General features: G+C 40.0%; 1 protein-coding gene across 8 annotated transcripts in view; it reads left to right on the forward strand.

Annotated features, from left to right (window-relative positions):
* Positions 1-13,420, forward strand: part of ARHGAP28 (Rho GTPase activating protein 28) — a 73,584-nt gene that overhangs the window by 25,261 nt on the left and 34,903 nt on the right. For 2 of the 8 annotated variants that reach the window (XM_042031071.1, XM_042031085.1), the window contains exon 1: positions 311-542. The exons of 5 other annotated variants lie outside the window; for them this stretch is intronic. The gene's annotated coding sequence lies outside the window, so the exon portion shown is untranslated. Of the gene's footprint in view, positions 1-310; positions 543-10,988; positions 13,132-13,420 lie in introns of those variants that run through there. One more of the 8 variants, XM_042031078.1, reaches the window with a different exon arrangement.

Genomic DNA, 13,420 nt, shown 5'->3' on the forward strand with positions numbered 1-13,420 from the left:
TGTGCTTCTCCTCTGGGTGGAGCAGAAAGAGTGCCTCATCAGTTTGCATCTGGCCATGTATGAGTTTCTGCGTTATGCTAATGGCAGTGTCTCATATCCCTTCAGAAGGACACATAGGCCAGCTCTGTCTTTTTCTGAGCCACCCCACAGGGACTCTCCTGAGCTACAGAGCGGCTTAGTGCTGATTACTTTTTTATTTCTCCTCTTAGGAAACGGATAAAAGGTTTAAGTTCTGACACAAACAGGAAAACATACTAAGAGGATTTATCCTGAAGGCATCTGCTCTTTAAATAGTGATGGAGCAGTGTCAGTCTGTTTCCCAGAAGGGCCAGAAGCTCCACCACTCTTTGTTCTCGCAGCCCTTGTGTGACTAGAGGCAGAATATCCTGTCACAGGCTGTCAGATAGCTCCCAGAATATGCAACTCGGTGATTATAGGCTGAGGAGGGACTCACTGCCACTGGGAGCATGAAGAAGTTGGGTTTAGGAAAGACTCTGCTCTGCTCCTTTAAGGATAACACCAAGGCTCTATTCTGCTCTGAGGTAAGACTTTGTAGAATTTACTAAATCAGTAGTTTCTCAGCCTTTCAGACCATGTTCTCTCCCTCTTGTTTTCTTAAACAAGGAGTGACAGGAGGGGGAGCGATCTGTCAGAGTTATCACTAGTGGAATTTTCCAGCTTTACCAGGCAGGAAAGGGGGGACAAAAAAAAAAAAGATCCACTGTAGAAAAACAACTGGACACAATGCAAGTGTAAGCAACTTCAGGAGGGGCATATGCATGGTTTGATTAACTCAAGCTGTATTAAAATGTGCCTCAAGAATCTATTAACATAAACACTTTCAAGGTTTTATTAATAAGGTGTGCATCTGGAAAGTTACATTCTGTTATAATATTTTATTTTTCTCTGTTTAAAAATGTGTTCCACTGGAATAATATTCCAGAGGGAGAAGAATCTTCATTTCAAATTGAATTGTTCACAAATTTTCCTATTTTTGCTCTCATTTGATTTGAGGTCAGAAATTTGCCTTTTTCAACTTTTGCCTTCTGATGTCATATAGATGTTTATATCAATTACGTGGATTTCAGCTCAGTGTCATGGCCAGACTCTAACTTGCTCAATAAGAGCTTTATACAAACCTAGCTATAACAAAAAAGAAACTTCTGACTTGTTCCATGGGAGGAAAGCCAGGTCTGACAATGTAAGTGATGCATTTATAGAGATTACACAGCTAAATGAGCTAAAGGGCTTCTACATTCACAAATATGTTACCCCAATCTTCATTTTTCAAATTGTGCTCAGATCTGGCTTGGCCCTGTACACTTGGCAGGCAAGGATTTGCAGATAGTGCAGTCTCTTTCTAATGGCTACTTTCAGTTTGCTTGTCACTGATAACCAGGTAAAAATCCAGTGTGGCAGCAGACTGGTGGGGAAGAGCAGCTGAAACTGTTTACCTCGTGATGAAAACTGGAGAAATTCAAGGGAGCTGGAAACTAGGACTTGTCCACATAGTTTAAAGGAAACTGGAAGCTTATTTATGTAGTCTAAATGAAAACAATAGACCATCAACCCAACACTCACAAACAGGCTCTTTCATCTGTTGCACAAGGATTCCAGGGGATTTCTCTCCCACTGGCTGGCTGGCATGAGACTTACAGCTCAGCACCTCCAGAGTAAACATCAGGAGTGCTTGAGGAGTTTCTTTTAGCTGTTCTTGCTCTGTGACAGTTTGCACATACTGACATGGCCAGCGCAACCTTTCTGGTTCCAAAGTCCCCCTGCAGCAAAATATCATGAGCTGAGGTCATGACCATCAGCAGAAATAATACTCCTTGCCTTGGGGAAAGCTTTTCAAGGATTTCTTAACCTGTTATTCCCTCTGTAGGGGCAGCATGAGGCCTATACTGGGGATCAAAGGGAAGTCTGAAATGGCATCAGATGCTGCAGAACAGCATAAAATGATGATCATGGTCAAAATGATAAATACATAATTGATTTTAATTGATTTTGATTACGATGAAAGAGCAACTATTTTCTTCTTCCCTTGTCAAATACAAAGTCTCGCTGAAAGGAAATCCAGGCAGCTAATATCTCTGGAGATTCGACTTTTGCTCCCTAGATTGTTGGTTGATTTGTTTGGAAAAGAAAATCAAATCAGTGGGATTATTGAGAAATTTCTGCTGGAGGATTATACTCCTAGCACCGATAGAGTTTCTTCAGTAAACACAGTGTCATTACAAGTCTCAGTGGTGTTCTGTCAGGATGGGAGATAGAGTTTACTAGCATAAATGATTGTCCAAGCTCATTTTTCTGATTTTGTGACTCATTTTTCATATGAATGGAAGAAATCTGAAGGATCTCCCATCACTGGGTTTTCTCCTATTTGTTCCCAGTGAAGGTGATCTTGTATATGCCATGAAAAGGCAGCTCACTCTTAGATGGTAGGGCTTTTTAAGGCAGGGCTTTCCAGGAAATTTGCAAAGTGATTCCTAATTCAGAAAGTCTCTGTGAGGCACAGAAATGTAGATGTTTCTAGATAGCTACAAATTCTCCACTGTTGAGATTTTAAGATGATGATCAAATTCTGATGAAAATTAACCTAGCAACTCAAAGCAATATTGTATTTTCTTCAACTCTTTTAATTAATTCTTACTAGAAAGTCTCCTCAAATGCATTATTTTGGAAAACCTTAGGTGGTGAGCAGTGTGTAAGTTATCATAATGATATAACAGTCTCTTAATTTGACAGAACTTTCTCCCACCCAAATGATTCCAACTTCTTTGAAGAAACTCTGTTCCATTTCTTATCTTGAATTATGCTTTCATTTAGCAACTGATTAATGTTGATCCCCTGCTTCGTGTTGTATAAAACATTCCATTTCATGTGTTATCTAGACTTTCTCACAATGGCTTTTAGGAGATTACTAAATGTTCCCTCCCTTTGCTGCCATCTTTGTTGTGTATGCATACATTTATTTATATGTGAGTACGAATCCATATAAATGTATAGTAATCTTCCCCTTAGGATACTGTGAATGTATGTCATAAAGGAAAAAGGGATTAACAGTAGAATACAAAACAAACAGGCTGACTTTATGGCAGTCTTGCAGAAACTCCTGCCAAGCAAAAGAATAAATAACCACTGTGTTAATCAAAGCCAAATTTAAAAGATAAGGAATTTAGGTAGTCAAAGTCCCAGAAAACTGGGCAAGATTAATGCCCACAGAAAAAGAACTCCAGGGACTAAGAGTGTAATGATATATAATAAAGTTGAAGGCAAATTTTCAAAAGTTCTTCTGTGACTTAAATGCCTAAGTCAAAACTGACTTTGACAGCAGGAGCATTTACTCTCCCTGTAAGTCCATAGGGTTTGTGCTCTGGAATCCTTCAGTCTTTCCTGAAAATAGGAGTTAGGTGACTGCCTGCCTTACTCCCTTTTTGGAAGCATAATCTGTAGTCACCTGAAAGTCCAAAAAATATGCTGGTCCAAGCAGTGGCTGAATATTAACCTGGGCTACCAACTCAAAACAAAGAACTAGAGGTGCGAGCATGATTATTCCCTGTTTTACTATAAAGCCATATATCATCTGGTTTGGATTAAACTCACAAAGATGTGTTAGCCTGTTCAAGATCCTGTGGAAGCATTTTGAATCAATTGTAACTGACGTAAATATAGCCCTTGATTGGAAATCATCCAGAGAGAGAGAGAGCTGCAGCAGTTCAGCCACAATGCATTATGTCAAAAGCATGGATAAGTAATTTGGTGTCCTCATGGGAAGAATAGCATTACAGTTTCACAACATTCATAAAGTGCCTGCACAGTGAAAGATCTAACACAATCATTAAAAGAAGGATGAATGCCTGATGAATCTTCACCTCCTATCGTGGATCATGGCTCTTATCTAGGCAGGTGTGGGAAGAGGAGCATGAACCCACAATGACAGAGGGCACAAAAACAGCTTAGTTGTACTCTTCTGACATGAGCATGTGAGCTTCCAGACATGATTTACTATGTTTGCATAGCAATATTAATTACTTTTTAGTGGTTATCTAGCCAAGAATATGTACAGGCTTGCAAAGCTCAGAAAGAAACTTCAGCCAAGCTCTGTAAGACTTACAGAAGCAGTCGTTTCACTCATGGTGTACCATAGCTTTAAATCACGAACTAGCGCTTGTATTTTTAACCCTCTTCTGTAACAAAACATCTGTGTTATTTTGGAGATCTCATTTCACCTACCTCCGTAATTTTTATTTGATGCCTTTGGAGTTGTGATATGATGAATTAGCTCTTGCCTATATAATTAATTAGGTGCTACAGGGAGTGGTTGGGGTGTTTTGATAATTAGCAAATTCTGCTGTTATCTACTGCATGATAATTTGGTATCTGGGTTCAGACTCCGGGCTGTGACTGGCTGGGAAGTACTCAACACAGCTTAAAGAGGCAATTCTCCAAAGTCTTCTTTCCATTGTCCCAGCACAACCTGGTGCAAACCCCAAAGAGCTTACAACAAGCCAGTACAAAACAGTAAATGTCAAAATAACCAAGAGTAACCTCTTCTTGTAATACATGATGTCTACAAAAGGTGCTGAGGAAATTTCTAGTGCACTTCTGGGCCATCTAAGGTTTCTATTTCCCAGGAGAACGTGAACAGGCATTTTGTGCCTATGTTAAGATGCTTCAAGCTAAGATAATACCATCCCTCTAATGTCTTCTGAGTCTTGAAGTCTTCCTCCCAACAAGAGCTCTTTTTCCTCAGAGAATTCCAGGAGCTACATCTTATTCCCCCAGCATTAATATTTAAAAAGTTAACAAAGTCAAGCTCTATGCACAGGAGTCATTTGGCTGACTTTAACAGGGCTGCTTGTCAGATTCAGAATTACTCACATCACTGAGGTACTAAAGAGAGAGGCACTGTATTTTGTAAATATTAATGGCCTTTGTAGCTCTAAGAGCTTCAGGAGCTGCAGTATATTTGAAAACCTAGCTTTGAAATAGCTGGCATGCTACAGCTTTCCTCAGAGTCCTCATGGATGAAATATTTGAGACAAACCTCAAAAATCATATAAGCAGGAGAACAAAATGGTTGTTGAAGGAAACCAGAAAGCTGCTGTGCATTATGTACTAGTTTTCCCATTTAGAAGGTGATTTTTCTTGTTCTGGTATTTGCCTTTTTTATGGGTATTGTGAAGAAGTGTGTCTTAGTCTAACATTTCCAGCTCTCACTGGAGTCCTAGTGGTTTGGAAGCATCACTAATTCATTTGACTGCTTACGTAGAAAGGTCATGTTTTTCATACGCACATAGTACAAACATTTGGACACAATTAGAAAACTACCACTTAAGATCTAGGGTGTGGCCTTGAAAATTGTCATGAAGATGTTCTTTCCATCTCTTTACCAAAAGCCTAGAAATTACTTTAAGATCACAGAAAACCTTTTATACCCCACTGATTGGAACTGTATAGCCAAAGTATAAGAAAACGCTTTGTTTTTTTACTCTTGACTTCTTCATTCCTCCTTCATTCATTGAAAACCTGAGAAAATAACAAACTAAATTTGATTTTGTGGTCCATTGTTTCCTCTTAAACTGGGAATTTCTGCTCTTTAGAGGTCTGTGATGACCTGTTTGGTGTTCCCTGTCTGTTGTGTTTGTCTCCACCAAATTTTAGCCTCTGGTCTTCATTTTTAGCTCTTTTCTGTCATTTCTTATGATGACATTTGCCATCATCTCACCATGACTTTTCGTAGTACTGCTAATGCTACTAGACTCATCTGGCAACTCAGAAGGTTCTTGCCAGCACAGTTTTATATCTACATTTTAAATGAAAACTCTCTAGACCAATCTCCAATAGGAGTCTTCTACCAGCTTTTGATTTAAATTCAGCTTTAGGTTTACATAGTTATGTTTGTATAATTACTGATGTCCTGAATAGGAAAGGTTATCAATAATATACTGCAATTTAATTTTAATTTTAAAGTGAGTGAAACAGCCTAAAATTTTCACCAAAAGAAGATGAGTGAGTTAGCAAGAAATACATTTTTCATTGTTCCCCACAAAAATGTAGGTCGAAAGCCTATTCTGATACAGTTTTCTTCTTAAAGCTTGAAGGTGAAATGTGCACTACATCGGCAAAACTTCTATTGGTTCAGCAGAGTCAAGAGGATTTACTTCTGTTAATATTGCCTGGCTGTTTGGGATTTTTTAGTCATTACTTTTTGTAGAATGTAAAATGTCCTCATTGCTTTGACTGTACTTTTTACAAATATTTGGAACTGAGTGGAAAGAGGGGCTGGTGTGTGACTTCTGCTGATAAGGAAATACAGCAGTCAAATGCTGTTGGAGGATCATGTGGGAATACATCCACCAGCTGCAATGCCCATCCCATGCCTTGTGTGTTTGGTCCCCCTGTGCTGCATTGGTGTCACCCCCTCCCTGCACAAAGAGCCCTTCTCAACTTCTCTGCTTGCTACACCTCCACACAAATCTCTCACCCAGCTCAGAGGCACTTGATTTCTGGAAAATGGAAAAGGAAGGGAAAGAAGCAGGGCTCAGGGACATCTGCAGACAGAGGGATGGAAAGGGAGACAGAATTAGAGATGAGGCCTCAAATTGCCTGAAGTCATCAACAATAAAGTCCCAGACTGTTCAGGATATTGACAAGAGTTTCCATGTTGGTGTACTTTCTATCAGTTTCCAGCTGATGTATAACCGTTTTTCTTCAGGTAAAAATAGAAACCCAGTGCTTTGAGATATTCTCCATTTCTTTATTCATTGCACATTCTTTATCTACACTGCTTTCTAAGCAGTCTCATTAACAAAAGAACATACTATTCAGCAAGTGTGGGACACTTTCCAAAGTAACTCATACAATCTTTACCAATGTACTTGAGGGGCAAAAAATAGAATTAAGTTCACATCTTGATTTTTATTTGGCTACAGAATTTTCCAGCAAATTTTTTGTTCCTTCTGACTGATTCAATGTAGCACAAAGTACAAAACAGCACAGAAAAATACAAGCTGAGAGTCTGGAATTGCCAGACAGCCAACCCAGAACTGCCAAGAAAAATTTAAATGGTGTACATTTGCTCATGAAGTTTTGTGATTTGTAATAACTTCACCCTTAGCAGTACCACAAAGAATGATGTTCTGAATTTAAACATAAGGGATAAATTAAGCCAGTGGGGTTGTAACAGTTTATTGCAGTCTGAGAATCTGATCCAGGATTTTCATGACAATGTGAAGTTGTTCATCACTCTTGTCAAAAGACTGAAGAGTATCTTCAGTGAATATGCATTTTTTTCAATAAAATAACTTTAAAGGTCGTGTTTTGCTTAGCTTTAAAAGTTCAGTGTGTTGTTTTACATTACTTCAGTCCAGTACTGTGAACACTATTAAGCACAATGTTCAAAACATTTTGTCATGAATACCATTCATGACGAAAATGTAAATGAATACATTCGAGTTTACTTATTCATATTTTGTAGCTCAGCCATGGCCTTCAATATATGTTAAAAACATCTGAAGGAAAAACCAATAAGTCAAGTAATGCTTGTTTGCTTAGGTCCTGAAGCCTTTGAAAAAAGTGTAATGGGTGGAGTGGTGACATTTACTTAAAAGCATTCATTAATTGTAGGAAGGAAGAAAGTAACAGCTGGACTTCACTTAAGACTAAGCACAAAGAAAACTTCAAAGACATATTGCATGGCTTCAAGCTCCTGTTTAGTTTACATGTTCACTCTCTAGATGTATTTGCCTCCCTCCATTGCTTATATCAGGACCTTAAAGTGCTTACACTTGCAATGTATGTAGTTTCATTAGATGCCTTCCAATAGACAGTATGGTCCAGTTCTTTAGGCTATTACCTTAATTCAACCAAAATGACTGACTTTGTCTTTTGAAGTGTTTCAGAAAGTCCTACAAATACTGTGAGTTTCTTAATGATAATAATCATGCTGGTCGAAAGGAAAGCTCCTTTAGAGTGATACAAAAATAAAAATGTGTATTCTTTCTTGTTTTCATCATAAATGCAGGCAATGTTAGAAGATGTATTGAAAGCTGTAGAAAGCTTGCCCCCTTATGTTTCAGTGCTTCATTGTGTCTGCTGAGTATTTTAATATTTATTTTTCTCTAAAAACTCTAATTTGTGGTTCTAGAGCCAGAACTCCTCTAACATTGTCAAGTTTATATCCCCCATGCATTTTACTTGGTTTTCTTCTTTGCTTGGTCAATGATTTAAGCCCCATTGGAGCTCTTGAACTTGTGCATTTCCTGGAGTTTTAACTGTATCCTGTTGTGTTACAAATAATAAATCTGGCTTAATGTGAGTTACTGGCAGAGGCTTATCAATTTTATTGTGAAAAAAATATTCTGGATTAGTCTGCACATTAATCTCCTCCTCCTTCTAACTCCTTGGTATTTGTAGTTGCGTGCACATGGATGCACAGTGGCCTGAGGTACTCCAGCTGACATGAGACCATGCTGCACCCAGGGAGTGTTTACAGGGCTGTTAGTTACCCTAGAAGTGACACTGCCAGAGCAGTGGGAAGCAAAAGAGAATGACAGCTTTTCCACTGCCCTCTGTGAGATCTTCCTCACTGCTACACTCTCTGAGAAGCGACTGAGTGCATGCACTTTGTGCAGTACCAGTGTTTAGACAGAATCGAAAGTATTTGTGCTTCCTGCTATCCTTTTCTTTCATGTTACTCTAAACCATCTTTGCTTGCTACTGTGGATAAGACACCGGGTTGCTTCTTGCCCTAAACTGCAGAACAAAACATTTCTGCCTCATGCTATTTGTGTGCCTTCACTGAGTGATTCATGCCAAGGGCTGGTAATGTTATAGTAGTAAACCCAGGACTGCCACACAACGTCTTTTCAGATTCAGTCCAGGTGGAATCTGAAGGGTTTGCCTTGGATTTTGGGGTGCTCAGCTAACTAGGATCTCTCTGGGTGAGTGCCAGATGGAATTTATGGAGGCATCTACTCAACAGGAGTGGCTAAGTTGTACAGTGCATGCACAGTAAGCCTGATGCTTGTGGAGCCTTTCGTCAGCTCTAACTGATGAAGTGTGACATCCAGTGTGTTCCATGCTCAGACACAAGTCATTTGTACTGTAAAGGCACAATAGAGCTAACCTTTTTCTGGAAGCACAGGATTTTGTAAGCTCACAGTACATGGCCTATGTGCCTATGTTTCCTCCTGGAAAACTATGTCCTGCCCTGGATACATGGGTTTGTTTTTCATATAAAAGAAATTGGTCTTAAGCGAGCATCAACACAACAAAAGAATTTGTCACTTCTAACAATAAATACGTGTTGGAAATGTTTAAGATGTTTGAACCAGCTGCTCATGACCAGCTTTTGCCTCCTGTAGGCATGTCCAGATGTTTCTTATCTTGTCCATACCCACTGATAATTACATGTAACATATTCTGCCACAATCTGTTTGCGTTCTTTAGTCTTCAACATTGAAAACTGGCTTATGCTGCTTCCTCTTAATATATATGAAAAGAGTTCTTTACAATTCACTTGAAAAAAAAATGGTTAACAGAACATACTCTTGTTAGTGTTAATCATTTGGGAACCCCTTCTGCCCTGTAGCTATAGCTTTGTAAGGAGAAAGAAGATGAAATAGAGTCCCTTTCAGATTTTGACAGACACATTGCAGCCATGCAGTGCACTGTCTCTGTTGCATCGGGCCAATGCTGAAGTGATGTGATTGCCAGTGTGGAGGAGAGGTCTGGGTTATGTCCCCAAAGGTCACTGTTGCCAGCAGGCAATACCTAGAGCGTATATTCCCTGAACTGCCCTAGCTCAAAGGGTTTGATTGTGAGAGCCCTCACACTGAAACCCACAAACAGAGAGAGATTCTTCTGCAATCTCCATGCTCGGCTGAAGAGTGGCCACAATGTGACCTTTGTTACAGCGGGGGACTTCCCTGCCACTTACAAAGAAGTTGCATAAGACAGTTGAAGAACCCAAGGTGAAACTCATTTTTAAATGTTGGCAGGTAACACTGACCTGCAAACTCTGCAACTCAATCTTCTAACGTCTGTTAGTACCTTGATGAATTGCAGATAAAGTATAATTAAATAAATGAAACTTTTAATTCCTGTAAATCTTACAAATATTTTCTCTTTTAAGTCTTTAAATCTTAAGATTCTTTAGACAACCCTTTTTGGTCCAAAAAATCATAGAAGCATAGAACATCCTGAGTTGGAAGGGACCACAACAATCATTAAAGTCCAGCTCCTGGCCCTGCACATGACAGCCCCAAGAGTCACACCATGTGCCTGAGGGCATTGTCCAAACTCTTCTTGAACTCAGACAGGCTTGGTGCTGTGACCGCTTCTGTGGGGAGCCTGTTCCAGTGCCCAACCACCCTCCGGGTGAAAAAACCTTTACCTGATATCCAACCCAAACCTTGCCTGACGCAGCTTCATGCCATTCCCTCACGCACCACTGCTGTTCACCAGAGGGAAGAGATCAGTGCCTGCCCCTCCTCTTCCCCTCATGAGGAAGCTGTTGACTGCTGTGAGGTCTCCCTTCAGTCTCCTCCAGGCCAAAAAATCCAAGTGATCTCAGTTGCTTCTCACACAGCTTTCCCTCTAGACCCTTCACCATCTTTGAGGACCTCCTCCATATGCTCTCTAATAGCTCAATGTCTTTCTTATATTGAGGTGCCCAAAAGTGCCCTCAGCACTCGAGGCGAGGCTGCCCCAGTGCAGAGCAGAGCAGGACAATCCCCTCCCTTGCCTGGCTGGTGATGCTGTGCCTGATGCCCCCAGGACAGGGTTGGCGCTCCTGGCTGCCAGGACACTGCTGGCTCATGCTCAGCTTGCCATCAACCAGGACACCCCGGTCCCTTTTTTGCAATGCTGCTCTCCAGCATCTTGTTCATCAATCTGTGCATATGTCGAGGGTTGACCCACCCCAGGTGCAGAATCTGGAGTAAAATTAAAGTTGACAGAAATCTATTTTGAAGAATCTTTTGTAGAATACAAAGACAGGCAAAATAGAGAATTCCTGCGTTTTGAAATCTAACTGATACGGCAAGGTAACAGCTTATTTTCAAACCCATCTTTGTTAACAAAGAGCAATGAGATTCACATGTTTTTTCAGTTCTGCTGAGCCACAGGACGAGAAAGTTAATAATGAAATAAAACCCTCCCCTGCCTCTCACTCAAATACTCTGTTACAAAGGGGGGCAGGGTGACCGCACCAGTGAGCATGACAGTTCAAGTATTTGTTATGCTAGATGCTACAGAGAGGAAAAGGAAGATTTAGCATCCACTGTCTACAACTTGCCTAACATCTGCAAGATAATCAGAACCAGAAGTGTGTAGATGGAGTTGGGGGGATATTGTTTGATATATACACCCTTCTCTGTGATCAGAAGCCATGAAGCATGGGGAGAAGGAAATAAGCAGACCACAAACAGTGCAGGAGCAAGGTCACCAGGAAGGAACCAGAAGATGAGATTTGGGTAAAGAGTGAACTGTGCACAAAAATACTATTTCCCATTGCTGGACTCTTCCTTTGCCTGGAATTTGTATACATTTTATTTAGAAGAAAGAGAAATAACGGTACATGACTGATTGCTAACAATTTAGATTAGCTCTTAATAAGGAAAGGATAAATGTTGTTTCCCTTTCAATGCAAGCTACCATCCCCCTTTTTACATTTGGGAGGAGCCAAGCAAGTGGTTATACTGATAGAATGATTGCAATGTGAAAAGGTGGATCTTCGTCCTACAATGAACAGGACAATTTGCTTCCTTCACCTTCCCCATTCCTATAAATGTGACTAATTGTGGTGAAGCAGGTTCAGGACCCACCAAATGAAATAAAGGATAACAACCCACAAGAATAAGATGTCCTGTCCCTTTGTGTAAACAACAATTAAGTGTTTTTTTTAACTGCAAGATGGCTTTATTGCTCCCATTTGTTTTATGGATTCTTTACCATCCATTACTTAATTAAACTCAAAATACAAGCCTGGCTTTATCATTACTGGGCCTGTGAGCAATCATTAAGTGTCACTGAGCCAGCTCTTTGTGTGGTTTTACAAACCTTTACTTTGAGGATGGGATAAGAATAGCTTATTGGATTGGTCCTGGCTATCCTGAAATCAATAGGTGGTATCAGATCCTGAACAACACACTACTGCAGCACATGTGGAAGATAAAATATAGGGTCAGGAGGCCTGTTTAGCTGTTGCATTTCATCAGCATTATAAACATACACCAGGCCAAAACCACAGTCACACACAGCTGAATCAGCTTTCTAGTGCCCCATGGAAATACCCTCCTTCCCTGCAATAATCTTTCCACAGAAAGCTTTCTAAATGATATCATCGTATTTCTCCTTCCTGGCACTTTTTAACTCTTTCTCCTGTGAATATCCAGTAATAGAGGAGTTCTTTGATAACATTAGTTCTTATATACTTTTCCCTTCTTTTTCTTCCCTTTTTCAATATTTTATGTGGCTTTTTTTATTTTATTCCACCCTGGAAAACATTTCAGCTCATCCCATGGAGTTGCTATAATTTTTGCTCAGTGCTTTTAGGTTCATACTCCTCTCCCAACTTTTTCCATCGAGGAAGCCAGGATCTGAGATCCCTCCTGTGTTTAATTTAATCACCATTTCAGATTAGCTCACCAGTGCCCATGTATGTGAGGGAACAAAAGAAACTGAGCATGAACTTTGTGATCGCTGCTTACCTAACAGGATTGGTTTACAACTTTTCTGTAGGAACAACAAAATCAGCTTAGCGAAAACTTTTTCTTATTCTAAACTTTTCTTCAGACACTGAGAAAAAAAGACCAAAAAAAAGGACAGCTTGAGGGTGAAAAAATGTGTCAGGAACAGAGGTTTTCTTTTGCAAGAGTTCCCAGGTAACAGGCAACCTGGGCTTCTTGAGCTATTTCTGAGACAGGCAGGCAGATTGCTAAGTCAGTGCTCTTACAGTGCCCTTCAAGAATTAATTAAAAGCAGTGAAAAATATGTTTTGCTTCCTCAGTAGGATTTTTTTTTTCCTGAAACTGTTTTGAGCAGGTTTGGCTGGAGGAAATGGGAGACAACTGCCATTATCACATAAAGACAAGACCACTTCCTCCAGGACAAAAGCCACAGGTATATGGGTCAAAACGGCAGCTGGAAGTCTTTCAAACACATGAGCTTTTAATAGGCAGGCTCAGAATAATTGGAGAAGGTTTGTCCCAGACCTGGAAGCAGATGTCTACCAACAAGGATAAAGCACCTCCGCCTAACCTTTCTTGTTATAGTAATTTTACACAGCTTGGTTTAATCCAGGTTGAGATAACAAGCCTCAAATATGAAGTTCTCAGGAGACTTTGTTAGCTGATTTTCCAAATAAGCTCCATACTTTTAATATTGTTGTAAATGCACATTAATTACCCAG

This window comes from Corvus kubaryi, unplaced genomic scaffold (genome assembly GCF_017639235.1).
Source record: "Corvus kubaryi isolate FWS band 111438036 unplaced genomic scaffold, C.kubaryi_AGA036_p1.0 132, whole genome shotgun sequence".
NCBI classification, from domain to species: domain Eukaryota; kingdom Metazoa; phylum Chordata; class Aves; order Passeriformes; family Corvidae; genus Corvus; species Corvus kubaryi.